The sequence below is a fragment of the Suricata suricatta genome, chromosome 8, assembly GCF_006229205.1.
Source record: "Suricata suricatta isolate VVHF042 chromosome 8, meerkat_22Aug2017_6uvM2_HiC, whole genome shotgun sequence".
NCBI lineage: Eukaryota > Metazoa > Chordata > Mammalia > Carnivora > Herpestidae > Suricata > Suricata suricatta.
Window position 1 is genome coordinate 115,661,645 of NC_043707.1, and position 17,258 is coordinate 115,678,902.

The 17,258-nt window shown below is 39.0% G+C and overlaps 2 long non-coding RNA genes across 3 annotated transcripts in view; one reads left to right on the forward strand and one right to left on the reverse strand.

Moving 5' to 3' along the window:
- Positions 1–377: 377 nt before the first annotated feature.
- On the forward strand, positions 378–1,804 carry LOC115300090. The gene is made up of 2 exons (XR_003912496.1): positions 378–896; positions 1,483–1,804. It is a non-coding gene; the product is annotated as an uncharacterized LOC115300090 (long non-coding RNA).
- A 9,349-nt stretch (positions 1,805–11,153) lies between these two features.
- LOC115298759 overlaps positions 11,154–17,258 on the reverse strand; it is an 8,719-nt gene continuing 2,614 nt past the window's right edge. Inside the window, exons 1-3 of one of the 2 annotated variants that reach the window (XR_003911850.1) lie at positions 16,217–16,256; positions 12,432–12,512; positions 11,154–11,520 (exon numbers count right to left, since the gene is read on the reverse strand). This is a non-coding gene — a long non-coding RNA (uncharacterized LOC115298759). Of the gene's footprint in view, positions 11,521–12,431; positions 12,513–16,216; positions 16,257–17,258 lie in introns of those variants that run through there. The other variant, XR_003911849.1, reaches the window with a different exon arrangement.

Below are 17,258 nucleotides of genomic sequence, written 5' to 3' on the forward strand. Positions count from 1 at the left end.
CAGTATTTTACCACTTCAAGTAGAATGTAGAAATATTATCCCTAAATAAATCCATTTATCCTCTCTCTACCCTTTTTGTTGTAATCATTTCATGTATTAGAATTATAAGCCTCATCAGGCAGTGTTAATAATTTTTGCTGTCAACCAGAAAATATTTTAGTTATTTATTTTTGAAAGAGAGAGATAAGGAGGGACAGAGAATCAACCCCAAGCAGTCTCTGCACTGCCAGCACAGAGCCAATGTGGGGCTTGAACTCATGAACCATGAGGTCATGACCTGAGCTGAAACTAAGAGTCATACTCTTAACTGACTGAGCCACCCAGGCAACCCAACCTGCAAAAAAATTTTGAAAGAACTCCAGAGGAGAATAGTCTATTATGTTTACTCAGATATTTTCATTTCTGTTCTTCTTTTATTCTTGATGTTCCTGTTTCCTTCAGGTATCATTTCCCTATCTGAAGAACTTCTTTTGGCAATTCTTTTAGAGAATGACTGTTGCCAAGAAATTATTTTTATTTTCCTTCTCTAATCATGTCTTTATTTTAACTCTACCCCTGAAGGATATTCTCACTGGATATAGAAGCATATTTCTTGATAGGGTGGGTGAAAAAAAAATCCCAGTGAGGTACTGACCATCAAATGACCACCACTGACCTAGTCACAATCCCTGCATGGTGGAGGACTGATTCCAGTATAAGTCCTATGATATTAATTTTGACACCTAACCCCCTGATTCATCCATTTGTGATGTTCAGGGCTTGGACAAATTATGTAAGCTAATAGATTCTCTTTGAACTTAACCTATTTTGATTTGGTTTTCTGTCTCTTGCAGCCAAAAGTCCTGTCTAGTAAATATACTCATGAGCAATTGCTGTCAACAAATGTGTTTTATTTTGTAAGTTAACATAAGTTTATCTAAGCATGATAAAACAGTTGGGTCTATAAGATGTGTAGACTGTTTCTCATAAATGAATGACTTTTGCAAGTAAAAAATATCAATGAAAGATATGCCCTAGGTTTTGTGTAACAACTTCAGGAGAACTGGAGCAACAAGTGCACATCACTGCTTCTGATATTAGGATTGAGAAAATAAAACATAAGAAATATTGAATCCTGGCCCCAGGTGAAGATTTCCATTTAATGTGCAAACTGCTTGTTCATGCGGCAGTTATCTAATTTTTGAGACATTAATTTGTATTGTATACTTTCCCTCCCTTTGTCAGAGGGATTTTGGTAGGAGCCAAAGCAAAAGCTGTTGGAAGTAAAGAGCTGTCTTATGTTTTGTAAAAATTCAACCTGACTGAAAAGAGTATGAAAGTATCCAGGGTGTGTGTGTGTGTGTGTGTGTGTGTGTGTGTGTGTGTTAAGAAGACAGGGAAGTGCCTTAGAGAAAAACCAAAGAAGAAAAGGTTTCAGAAGGCTAGGAAGAGGGTAATGGTTTATAGTGTGATTTGAAGAACCTGTACCTTATTCTTTAACAGCGCTGTGGGGAGAGGACTGGACCCTGAGCATAAGGAGTTTTATCCTTGCTGAAGATGGTCATACCTGAAGCCATGGCCCTGTGGAGAACATGTAGATTGGGGCAGTGGCTGTGTCTGTGGTAACCAATCTGGGCTATTGATCCAGTCATTGGAGAGTTTCCTTGAGGCTTTAATGGGAGGTAAGGGAACTATGCATACCTCGGGTGGCCTTCTTGAGAATGCCAATAATGACTGAGATAAAATTTTCTGCCAGGGTTGCAGTGTGAGGCTTCCGATTTGGATTTAAGTTCATTACAAGAAAATAAATATTAATTTCTCCATACCTGAATATGCCCTAAAATTCATTGCTGTTACTTCTGGATGAGGCATCAGAACCCAAATTAGTTACTTGACTTACCTCTTTTGAGTGAGTATCTGGAGAGGCCCAACAGCAGTCAAGCCATGGTCCTAAAATTCCCCAGGATCTCATTGATAATCAGTGGCAATCAAACCCTTAGAAAAACACCTAGATATTAGGAGTAAGCATTCTAGGGCCCCTGGGTGGCTCAGTCAGCTGAGCATCCCACTTCAGCTCAGGTCATGATGTCACAGCTCATGAGTTCAAGTCCTGTGTTGGGCTCTGTGCTGACAGCTCAGAGCCTGGATCCTGCTTCCAATTCTGTGTCTCTTTCTCTCTCTGCCTCTCCCCCACTTGTGCTCTGTTTCTCTGTCTCTCTCTCAAAAATAATCATAAAAAAGAAGTATTCTGCTTTGTATCCAAGAGTAGGAGTTCAGAAAGAATGAGAATTAATCCCACAACTTTATTCTTTGTGTTCTATACCATCGAAAAGGCTTCTTATATATTCCCCCAACCATAGCCTGTATCACTTTTATAATAAAAAAAAAGCTCCATAAATGTATTGGGAAAAAAATCAAGAATCAAAGAATGATGGAAAATAGTAGCATGAGATTTAACCAGATAGTTAGTACAAAGCTAATTACCAATAACAACAATAAGAATGAGTCATAATTCTGTTTGTCTCCTTGATCAGCCCTTTTCAAGGCTCTTTATGCTGAAGAAAAATTTCAAAGCACCCAAATTATGTGTAACATCCTGTCTGAGGACAACTATTTGAAACAAATATACATTCCCCCAACCCCCTGGTTATCAAACACACAAATGAAATGAAACTTTGCATCTCTGCCTGACATGCACTTTCTCTGTTTCTGAAACTGTATACCTTTGTTTCTTTACAGCCCATCTCCTAGTACTTAACACAATACTGGGTAGGGAGTCACTTGATACATGTCTGATTGATGAATGGATGGGTGAATGTATCCTTTATATTTCAGAATATCTTTGTTTCTGTTTCTCACTGTTACATCCTGGTGAATGGTGGTATTATTCCAAGAAATAGGGAACACAGGAGGGACAGTGTTGAAAGGGTGGAGCACTGGGGCAAATAATGGGTTCAATTTTAGATATGTTGAATCTAAGACACCATGAAATACCCAAATGTAAATATTTAACAGGCCGTTGGATAAACAATTCAGAAGAAATATCTGGAAAAGAGGTGTTGCTTTGCAAGTCATCACACAGCGTTGATGATTATAGGCCCAGAAGTGGGTGATGTGAGTACACTCATTGTGGGCAGAGTGAGGTGAAAAGGCCAGAGAGAGAAACTTTGAGGAACACTGATAATTAATGAATTAGTGTAGATATGGGAACACAAGAAAAGAACTAAGAGGGAATGGCTAAGGCCATATGAGGAAAACTTGGAGAATATGGCATCACAAAGCCAAGGGAAGAGGGGACTTAATAGTGGATGAGGTCAATAGCGGCAATGCCATTGATTGCTAAAATAAGGACTGATAAATAGTCATAGGATTCACCAACAAAGTCATTAGTGTATTTACCAAGAGTGGTTTCTGTGGAAGGCAGAAGCCAGATAGCAGTGGACTGAGGAGTGGGTGTGATAGGAAGAAATGAAAACAATGAGTATAGTCAGCTCTTCTAAGAGGTATGTGGCTGTGACAAAGATAAGGTAGTAGCTGGAGAAACAATCTCTCCTTTGTAATTAGAGGAAAGAAAGAGTGGTAGGTTTAATTGCAGAAAACTGCATTTCGTGCCAGGAACCTAGGAAGTTCTTACTTATTTTCTCTATGAGAACAAGAGGTTAGGTCACCTACTGTGAGTCAGAGGGTCAGAGATTTGAAGAGAAAGGAGAAACTCTGAATAGTCATTGTGAAGAATTGAAGAGAAAACTGACGAAAGAGCTATGGGAGGATTTCTAGACAATACCATCAGCCCCGTTGAGGACAAGAATCCTGAGAATTTATATTTGTGCCAGCTTGATAGACTCTATGAATTTTATCAAAAATAATAAGCAGTTCAGGTGTGGGTATGGAGAAGTCAACTTAGGGTTTTTCTAGGAAGAAATGACATAAGGTCCATAGAAGAGAGTGGAGGATATTGGCAAGTGACTAGTAGAAAACATTAAAGGAAGAAAAGACAGGAGAATGCAAATAAATAGAATGAAAGACTGATGGAGGAAACAGATCTTTATAAAATAGAAGGGTAGCGTTAGAGGGAGAAATTGAGTGAGAAAAGATAGAAGGGTGTGGTCAGAAAGTGGGATATCTGAATATATTTCTAAGGGGGAGCAGTTTTAGGCAAAGGATTCAAGATGTGTCACTGGAGTGGGGAGGTGCAAATAGAAAGGGGGAAGTTCACTGAAATTGAGAAGGTAAATAAACTGAGAGACCAAGCTGTTAGAAGTGTCCTTGGGAAAGGTGAAATTGTGGCAGAAAAGGAAAACAGGGAGCCAGCAGCTAAATTCTTCAATGAATGTTAAAGAGTGACTAGGAGATGAGTAGATGCCCATAATCAGGAGGGGTACTCAAAGCCTGATGAAATAAGTTTTAGAGGAACATGAATTTTTACATAAGAGTAGCAAAGAGGGGCATGGGGGATATAGACCCAACTTTATTTGTTTGTTTGTTTTAAATTTATTTTTGAGAGACAGTGTGAGCAGGGGAGGGTCAGAGAGAGACACACACACACAGAATCCAAAGCAGGCTCCAGGCTCTGAGCTGTCAGCACAGAGCCCAGTGCGGGGATCAAACCCATGAACTGTGAGATCATGACCTGAGCTGAAGCTGGATGCTTAACCGGCTGAGCCACCCAGGCGCCCCACAGACCCAACTTTAAATCCTAAAGCATCTAGGGGGTGCCCGGCTGGCTCAGTCAATGGAGCATGAGACTCTTGATTTCAGGGTTCTGAGTTTAAACCCCATGTTGGATGTAGAGATTACTTAAAACCTTAAAAAAATCAGAAGGCAGATGGTATAGGAGACTGAGCATCCTCTAGTTGAGAGAGCTGCAAGTGAAGTAGTTATCATTAGAAATAAACACAACCTGGAGACTACAAGGAGCACATCGAAATGAAAAGGGGAAAAAAGGAATTGGATCCACACATATATTCAGGTCGAAATGCTAACTCTATCACTTACAACCTGGGCAGAAGCTGGGGAAGCTGCTTAACTAATCTCCGAGCCCTCTAATTTGTTTGTAATCTGCATTTCCCTGGCAATATGCTCTCTTGATATCTATAATAAAGTGAGGAAACCATCTTTCTCCTCTTTTGTGTTGCACTCTTGGTGCAGGGGGTCCTGAAGTAGGATTAATATTGGCCGGAAATTTTTGTAAAAACTGATATTTAGTTTTGATTTTTGCTCATTTTTGGATCTTCTTGAGACTTCATTCTTCCTCTGTCTCTCCCTTTCCCTAGATGTGACACCATTTGAGCTGAGGCTAAATCAAATCCAAGCGACACTGTACTCTGTCCAGTCACCTATTTACTGTCCCTGATGCTTCATTACTGCACCAGGCTTGTCCTAATGGCTTATTTTTTCCTTTCACATTAGTTCTCTCTCAGAAGTCACTTGGAAAACAGACTTCTTGGCTGTCTTATCAATTAGGTAGGCCTGGATAATATGTCTAGATCCTAGTAATGGGGACATTTTGGGCTTAATCTGGTTTCCTTACATTATGAAAAATCTTTGGAATTAGAACTGATGTGAGTTTTCCATGATACAAACATCTAGCCAATTTCATAGTATCCTATTATGCCTGGTAAGTAATAGATGCACAAGTTGAATTAACTTCTCTTGGACTTTCAGTCCAAGTATTGCTTCTGTAATATTCATCACACTGTAGGCTAATTATCTGTGTGGTTGTGTGTCCCTCTCAGAAAGTATATGTGCCACAGTTTTCCAAATTCTTTCAATTAACCCCTTATTCTAGTCTCTCGTTTATTATTCCCCTTCTTCCTAAGGAGTGTTAGTAAAAACACATTATCTACTTTGTGCCTTATGACTCAGTATTTTTCATGTCTAGGGGGCCTTCTTGCCTGGAGAATACTCACAGCTTGTTTGTTGTTTAATGCCCAATTGCCAAAATCACATTTCTAATAAATAAAATGTTGAAGTAGTCTTTCTTGATCATTAAACACAGAATACACATTTGATTAACTTAATTCCCTGAAACAATTTAAGCTGGAATTATAAATTTAATATGGCTGATACTTTTGAATATCTCATAAGCATTAAATATCAGTAAAGTACGCACAAATCCAAAGATCACAAAATCGACAACACTTGTATCAATTAGGTAGGCCTGGATTGACTATTCAATGTCATGGGTTGACTATTACTGTATATTTTGTGCCACTTGTATACCTCTTAAGATTATATTTACTTTCATATCTTCTTAAGGTTTCAGTAATAGCACTTTGATTATTTTCTGGGATTTCAGAAATCTTACCAAATCAAATAGAAAAAGAAATATAATTTTAAACCAGTTGAGGTTCTGGGACCTGTGATATCAGCTAATTCTTTCTTGGTTGGGACATAAGACCTAGTTTTGTTGTCCAAGGTAATTAAGACCATTTATTTAAAATCCTCTTGTAATAGTGAAAGTAATAGTAAAAGCTTTTAAACACCATAAGACTTATAATCCTCTGTCTTCCTTATGGCTTTACAATTTTGAAACTTAGGGGTTCCTGGGTGGCTCAGTCATTTGAGCGTCCGACTTCAGCTCAGGTCATGATCTCATGGTTCGTGGGTTCAAGCCCCGCCTAGGGCTCTGTGCTGATAGCTAGCTCAGAGCCTAGAGCCTGCTTCAGGTTCTGTATCTCCCCCTCTCTCTGACCCTCCCCTGCTTGCACTGTCTCTCAAAAAAATAAATTAAAAACATTAAAAAAATTTTTTAAAGGCAAGAATGTTATTTAAAAATAATAATAAATAAATAAAATTTGAATCTTAGTATCTATCTTGGAAATGATGTAAGCTCTAAGGTTTCCAGGACCAATGGTCCCTAATCAATCATCTTGCTAGAATATGACATCTGTTTAAGAGCTTATGTATTTCTTATCAGTATTTTATTATAATTAGTAGAGCCATTTAGTTGTTTTATCTCCTAAAAAATAGAAAATTGATTTATCCTTCTCATTCTTAGTGTATCTGTTGAACTCTATTTTGACTTGCTTGTTGTAAATGTGGTGCTGATAATTGACAGACTCACTTTCTATCTGTTCGTGATAATTTTACAAAATTACTAGTGTTGATGGCTCTTTCTTCCTACCTTTTGGTTCATTTTTATCTGCTTGTTCATATATAATCATAGATATAGGTAAATTATATGTGGATATATTTGTTTGTCTGTTTTTTAAATAGTTGATTTTATTTTATGTTTTATTTATTTTTGAGAGAGGGATTGCTAGTGGGAAAAGGGCAGAGAGAGAGAGGGAGACACAAAATCAAAAGGAGGCTCCAGGCTCTGAGCTGTCAGCACAAAGCCCGATGCGGGGCTTAAACGTACGAGCCACGAGACCATGACCTGAGCTGAAATTGGACGCTTAAATGACGGAGCCACTCAGGAGTCCGTCCCTATATGTAGATATATTTACGTCAACATACCTTTTACAGAAGAAAAAATATATGTGCAGCCACACCTGTACATACAAAGACACACATATTACTCATTATTATACATATATTGTATTCATCCTTCTATTGTATTAAATTTTTTTTGTTTACTTAAAGCTATATCTTTTTACTTTTCTCATTTGAGTCTTAGTATGAATGCATAGCCTTTGCAGATTTGACTTATTCTAATTCACTCTATGTTTTAAATTATTTAAATTAAACTATTTAAATTTAAATTAAATTATTACAACTTCACCACTGGGTACATCTCTAAGCTTTGTCCTTTTAGCTCTGCACCTGACATCCTTGAAACATCCTCCCTTTCTTGCCATAACAAAATGTTCTGAAGTCAGACTAATTTTTCCCCTGCCCCATATAATCAGCCACTCTGCAATAAATTCCAGATAATTTTGGTGAATAAAACTACTAAAGATCAAATTTAGGTGTTAGGGATATACATGAAGAGTAAATGTGGGGCCAAAATATTAGAACTGCTAAGTCTTTTAGTAGTGACAAGCCTCGAAGAAAAATTAAAATCATGAGCTTGCAATGCTGTTTTCTACTTTAATGTGTTATGTTATTTAATTATACTTTCTTAGACTACGTGGTTCCATTGGACACTAATGCTTTCCCATATATTGACAAATATCATCTTGTTCTATGGATTATTTGTCCTTCTAAGAGTCAGGAAGTCCCTTGGGAATCAGAGGGCTGTTTCTCTCAAGAGAAATCTTGGACATCTATATATGTTTTAGTTCTTGTATCTGAGTCATGAACAATTAAAGCTGAAAAAGCCTTCAGAGACTTTCTTGTGTAATACATGTAGATTGCAGATATACTGGACATTTGTCATTTTTGGCTGTCTAGCATCCAACTCTTCCCTTGTTTCTAAGCATTCTGATCTCCCTTTTAGGGAAATTCTCCATTGTAATTGAGGACAATTCCTCTGTCTGCTTCCTCTCACAGTGGAATACAAAGGGATAGATTCTTCCTGTGTTTCTTCCTGATTTGGGTAGTAGCTTAGCATGTGACCTAAGCTTGGCTAATCAGATGATGATTCTCAGAACTTTGAATTTTGTTCAAGTGATATTGTGAGAGAAGCTTTTGTATGTTCATCAAACCCCGTTTTCTTATCCTCCTGGGAATACACATATGCTACATTTTTCTTGCGATCAGGTGCAGGCATGTGATTTGCGTTTTGGACAATGGAACATACAAACAATGGCCAACATCTAGACCTGACCTATATAGATCTCCCTCATGTGATCTTTGCCTTTTCTTTCCTCAACCATTGGCTGAATGGGTAAGACTCCACAGACATAGAAGAGGATAGAGCCACAGAATGTAAGGATTATGGGTCCCTGAGACAATGCCTAGAGGACAGCTGCCCAGAAAAGCCACTAGAACAGGAGCAACCATGTTGGACTGTTGTGTGAGACAGAAATAAATGTCCACAGTGTAGAATCTGTGTAATTTGGGAGTTTATCTTAGCATTTGGCTCACCCAGACTAAAAGACCGATTTTTTGGCATAAAGTTTACTTTAGCAGTATCAGTGACTTGGATCAAGCTATTCTTGCAGACAGATTTTGGGAGGTTCCTCATTCCGTTCATTGTCTAAACCTTTTCTTGAGTTTCTCATCATTCCCAGGCCACCATATTTTCTTTTTTTTTGGCTTCAAATAACCAGACCTGGGGCATCTGGCTGGTTCAGTCAGTAGAGCATATGACTCTAGATATTAGGGTTGTGAGTTCAGGCCCCATGTTGGGCATGGAGCCTACTCAAAAAGAGTAAGAAAGAGAAGGAGAGGAGGTGGAGTACACTTAATTGATGAGCACTGAGTAATATATGGAACTGTTGGATCACTATATTGTACACCTGAAACTAATACAGCACTATACATTAACTACATTGGAATTACAATAAAGTAATAATTTAAAGCAGTCAGAACACAGATGGACTTTGTGCTGAAGGTATGAAGCCTGCTTGGGATTCTTTCTCTTTCTACCTCTCTCTCTGCCCTTCCCTGGCCTGTACTTTCTCTGTCTCTCAAAACAAACAAACAAACAAACAAACAAACCAACAACCCCCCCCCCCACACCACATAGAGTCCTTTATCAGCTAAAAAATTGAGGTCTTAAGGGATAAGTGATTTGCCCTGGGGCACAGTTCATAAGTGGCAGGTCTAGGATTACTAACTCGACTTTGTATTTCCTGATTCAGTGTTCTTTCCCTATATTCTTGGGAGTTTGAAGGGGGCCAAACAATTAGCATTCCTTTTCCCCACTAACTTCTAAACCAATTGAGAAATGAGACTCAGGAAATGGTAAATGAAGGTACATCATTTTCATTACTAGCAAAAAGGGTAGGTTGGAGGTTAATGCTCCGCACATGGGGCAGGCCTGCCCCTGTGAAACTTAAGGCGAAGAAGAGCCAAGGAAAACTAGTTTCCTGTTGACAACTTGCTTCCATGTAGAAAGAAAAGCCCAAATTGCATAAAGTTTGTCCTTCCAAACTCCATTTAGAGAAGTCACTACCCCAATTGAGGAAGAATGACAGGGCAAATAGAAGTCAGTACTTTAACATTAATGATTAACCCTTTATATAAAATGTGGGAAATAAAATATATATCTTATCTATCAAAATAGATAGACATTTTGGCTGCCAGAGATATTTTATTCTTTTTTATTTTTAATAATTTTTAACATCTTATTTAGTTTTGAGTGACAGAGAGAGACATAGAGTAAGCTGCTAGGGAGGAAGTAACTCCTTGTCTGGAAAGGTGTGCCAACATAGACTGAAGATCCCCTTCGCGGTGCTGCAGCAAGCATTCAAACACTGCACAAGCCTCCAACCATATAACCACTAAAGGGCCTTCCACCTCTGAACTTTGAGATCATGGGAGGACATAGGGCCGGTACCAGAGAGGAACAGCACTCCGAAAGCTGCCTGTCTGTCCAGGAATGGTCAAGGTTGCCAGGAGGCCACTCAGAATAATGTCACAGACTAATGAACCCAAACTCCTATTGCTTTCTTATACATGCACACCCTTATTTACAGTAATTTAAGTCACATACAACTTATGTAAACTCTTGCTTGTATATAGATGTTGCTATGAATGTTTATCTTCATATATTCTTTTTTTTTTTTAAGTTTATTTATTTCGAGAGAGGGGTCAAGAGTTGGCAGCTTAATCAATTGAACCACCCAGGCACCCTATCTTCATATATTCTTCACAGAAAAGCATGTTAAAGCCTAACTTCATCACTAAATAAACACTCATTGGCCCACATTTATACACATTTTCTCCACTACCCCTAGGCCCAGGTAAGCCATGGGGCTTCTTCCTCTTGGGATTGGCTAGGCAATACTGAGATGGAGAGGGGTGGAGAAGGCTTGGTCTGCCTATGATGGATAGCATTGATCATAAAGAAAAAGAAGACTGAAATTTACTGGAAAGTTAGCAATCTACACCACACCCTGTATAGTACTTCCAGAAATGTCATTAATTGGCCACACAAATGTCCTGGACATGTATAACATTCTTAGATCTTAGTTTCTGTCATAGATTGCAGATGAGAGGTCCAAAGCTGGTCTAATTCTCTTTCCTTTGTAAGTAAATGTTCTTTTTCATGTTTCACACAGGATTTTCTTTACTAAGTACTCACACATCTGCACTATACTCACAAATTGGAGAACAGCCTATCACTTCCCAGAGACTTTTATTTTAATTTGGTAACACCTCATAACCAAATATGTCATTTTTACTGTGGGCTTATAATTGTAGCTGGGAACATGACACTATTCTCTCCTTGCACTGCCCGCCCCCCCCACCTCAATGCAGTTATACATGGCTATGTGGACAAAGGAGTTTCTAATAGAATGCGCTTAGTGTTATGTGTCATTTTGGAGTCCTGCAACATAAGACCCACATATGCCTCCTTCACACTCTCAGGAAGATGTGTCCGTGACCCAGTTTCAATGATGGAGAAACAAGATGGGAGAATCCTGTGTTCATAAATGATGATGTAGAGACACCACTGAATAATGGTGGTGGACCTGGAACACCTGCCTTGAATGGTGATACACAAGAAAGAGAAACTTTAGTTTATTTGAGGTATTACATTTTGGGGTTTCTTTGTTTAAAAATACACTCTTTAAAAAAATATATCACCCATAAGTGTATCTGAAGAAAAATAAAATATTCTAACAAGTTTTCAAGGTAGAGGAAAGGGAAAGGAAAATAAAGAGTACAAACAATCTGTACTTGAAACAAGTCACAATATTGCAAATGAGAGCTTGAAATAGAAGTATACAGTAACGATTCTTGAAACAGAACATACACACTGAGAGAACATCAAACTAAAAGATGTAAACTGTTTTAGGGTGTCAGTTATCTATTGTTACATAGCAAACTGCCCCAATAATTTGTGGCTTAAAGCAACAAATTGTTGTATCTCATGATTCTGTGATTGGTTGGGCTCAGCTGTGGGGAGTTCTGCTCCACAGGACAATGATGCTTTCGGTTAGGAATTTGACTGGAATGCCCAAGTCACCCACATCCCTGGGACCTTGGCAGGCAAGCTTGGGGACTTCTCTCCTTCTCTCTATGTGGTCTCTCTAGCAGGGTGGCCAGACCTGTTTACATGCTGGTGACTCCAAGAGAGCAAAGGCAGAAGCTGCCAGTTCTCTCGTGACATCTATAACCGTCACACTGTCACGGCCCTGCCACTTATTGGTCAAAATAAGTTGACAGGCCAGGCTAGATTCAAGTGGCAGGGAAACTGACTCCACCTCATGGTAGGAGAAACCTCATACATATACAGAGATAGGAGGAATTGTTGGTGGCCATCTTTGGAAACAATCTCTCACAGTTTGCCTTCTGGACATAACAATCTATGTCCACTAGCAATCAAAATACAATCACATCCTTAACCAAAAGTCTCAAGTCATATAGCAGTGGATCAAAGGCCACGATCTCACCATCTAACAGGTCTATGAAAAAGAAACTCGTTTAGGTCTCTGGGTGCATCTGCTCAGGTGCAACTTTTTCAGTCCAAAGACCTGTGAATTAAAAAGACAAGTTAAGGGCGCCTGGGTGGCTCAGTTGGTTAAGCGTTCGACTTCGGCTCAGGTCATGATCTCACGGTTCATGGGTCAAGCCCCGCATTGGGCTCTGTGCTGACAGCTAGCTTAGAGTCTGGAGCCTGCTTCAGATTCTGTATCTCCCTCTCCCTCTGACCCTCCTCTGCTCACGCTGTCTCTCTCTCTCTTTCTCGAAAATAAATAAAAACATTTAAAAAAATTAAAAAAGGCAAGTTATCTGTTCCCCCTGCTCCCTGCTCCCCACACACGTAATACACCTGATGATACAGAGAAATAAGGACTCCAATGAATGCTCCTATTTAAAAAGAGGAAGAAGAGGGATGCCTGGTTGGCTCAGTCAGTGGAGCTTGCAACTCTTGGTCTTGGGGTTGTGAGTTCGAGCCCCACGTTGGGTATAGAGATTACTTAAAAATAAAATTTGGGGGCATCTGGGTGACTCAGTTGAGTATCTGACTCTTGATTTTGGCTCAGGTCATGATCTCAGGGTTGTGGGATGGAGCTCTATGTTGAGCTCCTCACTGAGCCTGTGGCCTGCTTAAGATTCTCTCCCCTGCCCCGCCCTCCCCGTCTCACCCTCTCCTTCCTACCCTCCTCTCCCCTGCTTGCTCTCTAAAACAAAACAAAGCAAGAACAAAACCAAAAACCTTTGTGAATCTTACTGGGATTTTCTCTGTGCTCCCCAAATCACATCCATTTTTCTTTCTGAGACAGACCTCTCTCTATTCTGGCTGTGTCAGATTGCTATGAGACAATGCTCCATGTTTCTTGGAAGCCCTGTCTAAATGAGAGGGTCTTACAGCAGCACTCTTGAGTTGATCTTGACCTTGAGGCCACATTTTATTGTAATATCCTATATGTGATTTTACTTCTGAGGCTGTTTCTTACTTTGATGATATCTTGTTAGCTGGAAAGACTGTCCTGGACACTTCATATTTTGTCTAATTTCTTTGTGTTTGAAAATAAAAGTTCCTCCTTTTAGTTTATCTTTTGCAAAAGCTTATCACAGGTAGCTAAAATAAATCTATAAGCACTTTTAATATTTTGCCTGGAAATCTCTTAACCAGATCAACAAGTTCACTCATTACATCTTCTATCTTCCATGTTATTACAGGTGACAGTGCTGCAAAACCCTTTGCTGCTGCATTGCACTGGTTAGTCTCTCTCCAGCCTCAGTAATAGTTTCCTCACTGTTCTTCCAACCTCCACTGACAGACTCCTTGCAGTCTTCCCAGACGCTGCTGGCTGTCTGGTCCCAAAGTCAATGTCATGTTTTAGATTTTAGTTATAGCAGTACCCCATTTCTAGATATCAATTCTATAACAGGTATCTATTGGTAAATAAACCCCAAACTAATTGGCTTATAATAAGAGCCATTTATTCATTCATGATAAATAACAACAACAACAACAAATCTGGGCTTGGCTAGGTAATTCTTCTCTTATTTTGCCTGGGTTCAGTCACGAGGTTGCAGTCATCTATCAAGCTGGAGTATCTAAAGTGGTCCCACTCACATATATGTGGCACTGGTGCTGGCTACGGGGCTACGTTTTATGCATGATTTTTTAATTCAGTGGTTTAACACGTCTAACCTTGACATGGGGTGGATTGTTCCAAAAAGGTGAAAGAAGCTTCAAAGACTATTGAGACTTACACTTGGGAATTCACATGATATCACTTCTGTCACATTCTGTCAGTCAAAATAATTCACAAAGCCAACTAAAAAACAAGGGACATGGACATAGGCTCCCTCTCTTAATGAAAGAAGTTGCAAAAATTTGTATGTATCCCCACAGGTAAATACAAATATTCTAAAGCAAAGATATTATTTAATGACTTTATGTTGAAAACAACATAGCAGGAAGAAGATGCAGATGTCCAATATTACCATTTCCATTAAGGCAAGAAAATGATATAAAAATTATATGCTTAGAAAGGAAGAAATAAATGTCATTTTCTATATAGTTGGAAACTTAGAAAAAAAATTAAAATATGGGTAAACTATTAGAATAAATGAATTTATCAAGGGTTCTGGCTTCAAAACCAATATACAAAAGTCAATTATATTTCTATACTTATCCTGGAAATAAGCAATTAGAAAATGAAATGTTTACCATTTAAAATACTATAAAATACCAAAGATGTAGAATAAATCTAAAAAAGATGTGTGGTATCATGCTTAAAATCAATGAAACATTGGGGTGCATGGGTGGCTCAGTTGGTTGAGTGTCTGGCTTCAGCTCAGGTCATGATCTCGCAGTTCGTGGGTTCGAGCCCCGCATGGGGCTCTGTGCTGACAGCTAGCTCAGAGCCTGGAGCCTGTCTTCAGATTTTGTGTCTCCCTCTCTCTCTAACCTTCTCCTGCTCATGCTGTCTCTCTCAAAAATGAGTGAAACATTAAAAAAAAACCCACTATGAAACATTATTAGGAGAAATTACAGAGAGAAATGGAAATATATACTATTTTCATAGATTGGAAGATTCAACCATATCTTAGTTTCCTAGGCCTTCTGTAAGAAAGTGCTACAAACAGAAATTTATTGTCTTACAGTTCTGGAGGCTTGAAGTCTAAAATCAAGGTATTAGAAGAGCCTTGTTCTTTCCAAAATCTGTATGGGAGAATGCTTTCTTGCCTCCTCTAGCTTCTGGTGTTTCCTCAGCATTCCCTGGCTTGCAGCTGCAGTACTTCAGTCTCTGCCTCAATTGGCATCTGTTGTTCTTTTGTCAAGTGTCTGTCTCTACGTCTCCTCTTCTTATAAGGATATGAGTTATGTTGGATTAAGGGCCCATCTGACGCCAATATGACCTCCTCTTAACTAATTATTTTGCAACAATGTTATTTCAAAATAAGGTCACATTCTGAGGGTTAGGACTTTAACATATCTTTTTTGGGGGGCATTGTTCAACACAATGAATAATGAATGCCAATTCTTCAAAACAGGTCTACAGCTTCAGTGCAATACTGAACAAAATTCTGGCTGAGTCTAAAATCATGAGAGGGGCACCTGGGCTGGTTAAGCGTCTGACTTCAGCTCAGGTCATGATCTCACAGTTTGTAGGTTTGAGCCCCGTGTCAAGATCTGTGCTGAGAGCTAGAAGTGTGGAGCCTGCTTCAGATTCTGTTTCTCTCTCTCTCACTGCCCCTCTCCTGTTTGTGCTCTGTCTCTCAAAAATGAATAAACATTAAAAAAAATTTAAGAATATAAAATAAAATAAAATTTATGAGAAAAATGTAGTCACATTTGGCAAGCAGATTCTAAAATTTATATGGGGGTGCCTGGCTGGCTAGGTCAGTAGAAGATGCAACTCTTGGTTGTGAGTTCGAGCCCCATGTTGGGTGTAGAGATAATTTAAAAATAAAATCTTTAAAAAAATTATATGAATGTGTGAAGAAAAGCCAAGACAATTTTGAAGTATATAATGGGAAGGAAGACTTTTTTCTACAAGATACCAAGATTTACTCTGAAGCTGTTACAGAAATTGACAGTGATATTTCCACAAAGAGAGATTAATATATTGCATAGTCCTGAAATAAATCCACACATTTATAGAGACCTTATTTATGCAAAGGAGACAATACAGAGTAGTAGGGGAAAGTACAGACTTTTCAAAAATAGTTCTTAATTAATTTAACATTCACATATGAGAAATGAAACCTGACTTACCTCACACCAAACATAATACCCAACTTCAAGTGGGTTGCAGAGCTAAATGAGAAAAACAAAGTAATGACAATTCCAGAAATTAATCAGGACCTTTTGTAGGAAAATATTTATTTTATTTTGTTTTTATTTATTTAGTTTTTTAAAGAGAGAGAGCACACATGAGTTGAGGAGAGGGGTAAAGGGAGAGAGAAAATCTTTTAAAAAATTTTTAATGTTTATTTTTGAGAGAGACAGAGAGACAGAGACAGAGATTCCACGCTCTGAGACCAATACAGGGCTCAAACTCACGAACTGTGAGATCATGACCTAAACTGAAGTTGGATGCTTAACCAACTGAGCCACTCAGGTGCCGGGGGGGGGGGGGAGAGCGAGAGCGAGAGCGAGAGAGAGAGAGAGAGAGAGAGGGAGAGAATCGTTAAGCAGGCTCCATGCTCGGTGCAGAGACAGACATGGGGTTTGATCCCACTGTAAGACCCTCCTTGGGTCAAGCTGACCCTGATGAAAAAATACCAACCATTGTTTCACTCTCCAACCCTTTTCTGCTTGAACAATCAAGGGTTGGGAAATAGAGCCCTGGGAGTCCTAAAATGTAACCCATAAATTATAACTAAAGGTTAACTTGTTTCCTAAGATACTGTAGCTAGATCCCAAGATACTGTTGCTAGATCCTAAGATACCGCTGCTAGACCCCACCCTTTAACTGCAAAGTTCTCACTTCTATGCACTTGCTTCACCTCGCCTTCGGACCTATCATCTGTCACTTCAAATTTCTCCTGAGACAAAGAGCCCTACAATTGATAGATCTCCTCAACCGCAGCAATTTCCTACTCGACACATCCCCAAAGGCAAGGGAAATGAAAGCAAAACTGAACTCTTGGTACCTCAAGATAAAAAGCTTCTGCACTGCAAAGGAAACAATCAAGAAAACTAATAGGCAACCGACAGAATGGGAAAAGATAGTTGCAAATGACATATCAGATAAAGGGACAGTATCTAAAATATACAAGAAACTCACCAAACTCCACACCCACAAAACAAATAA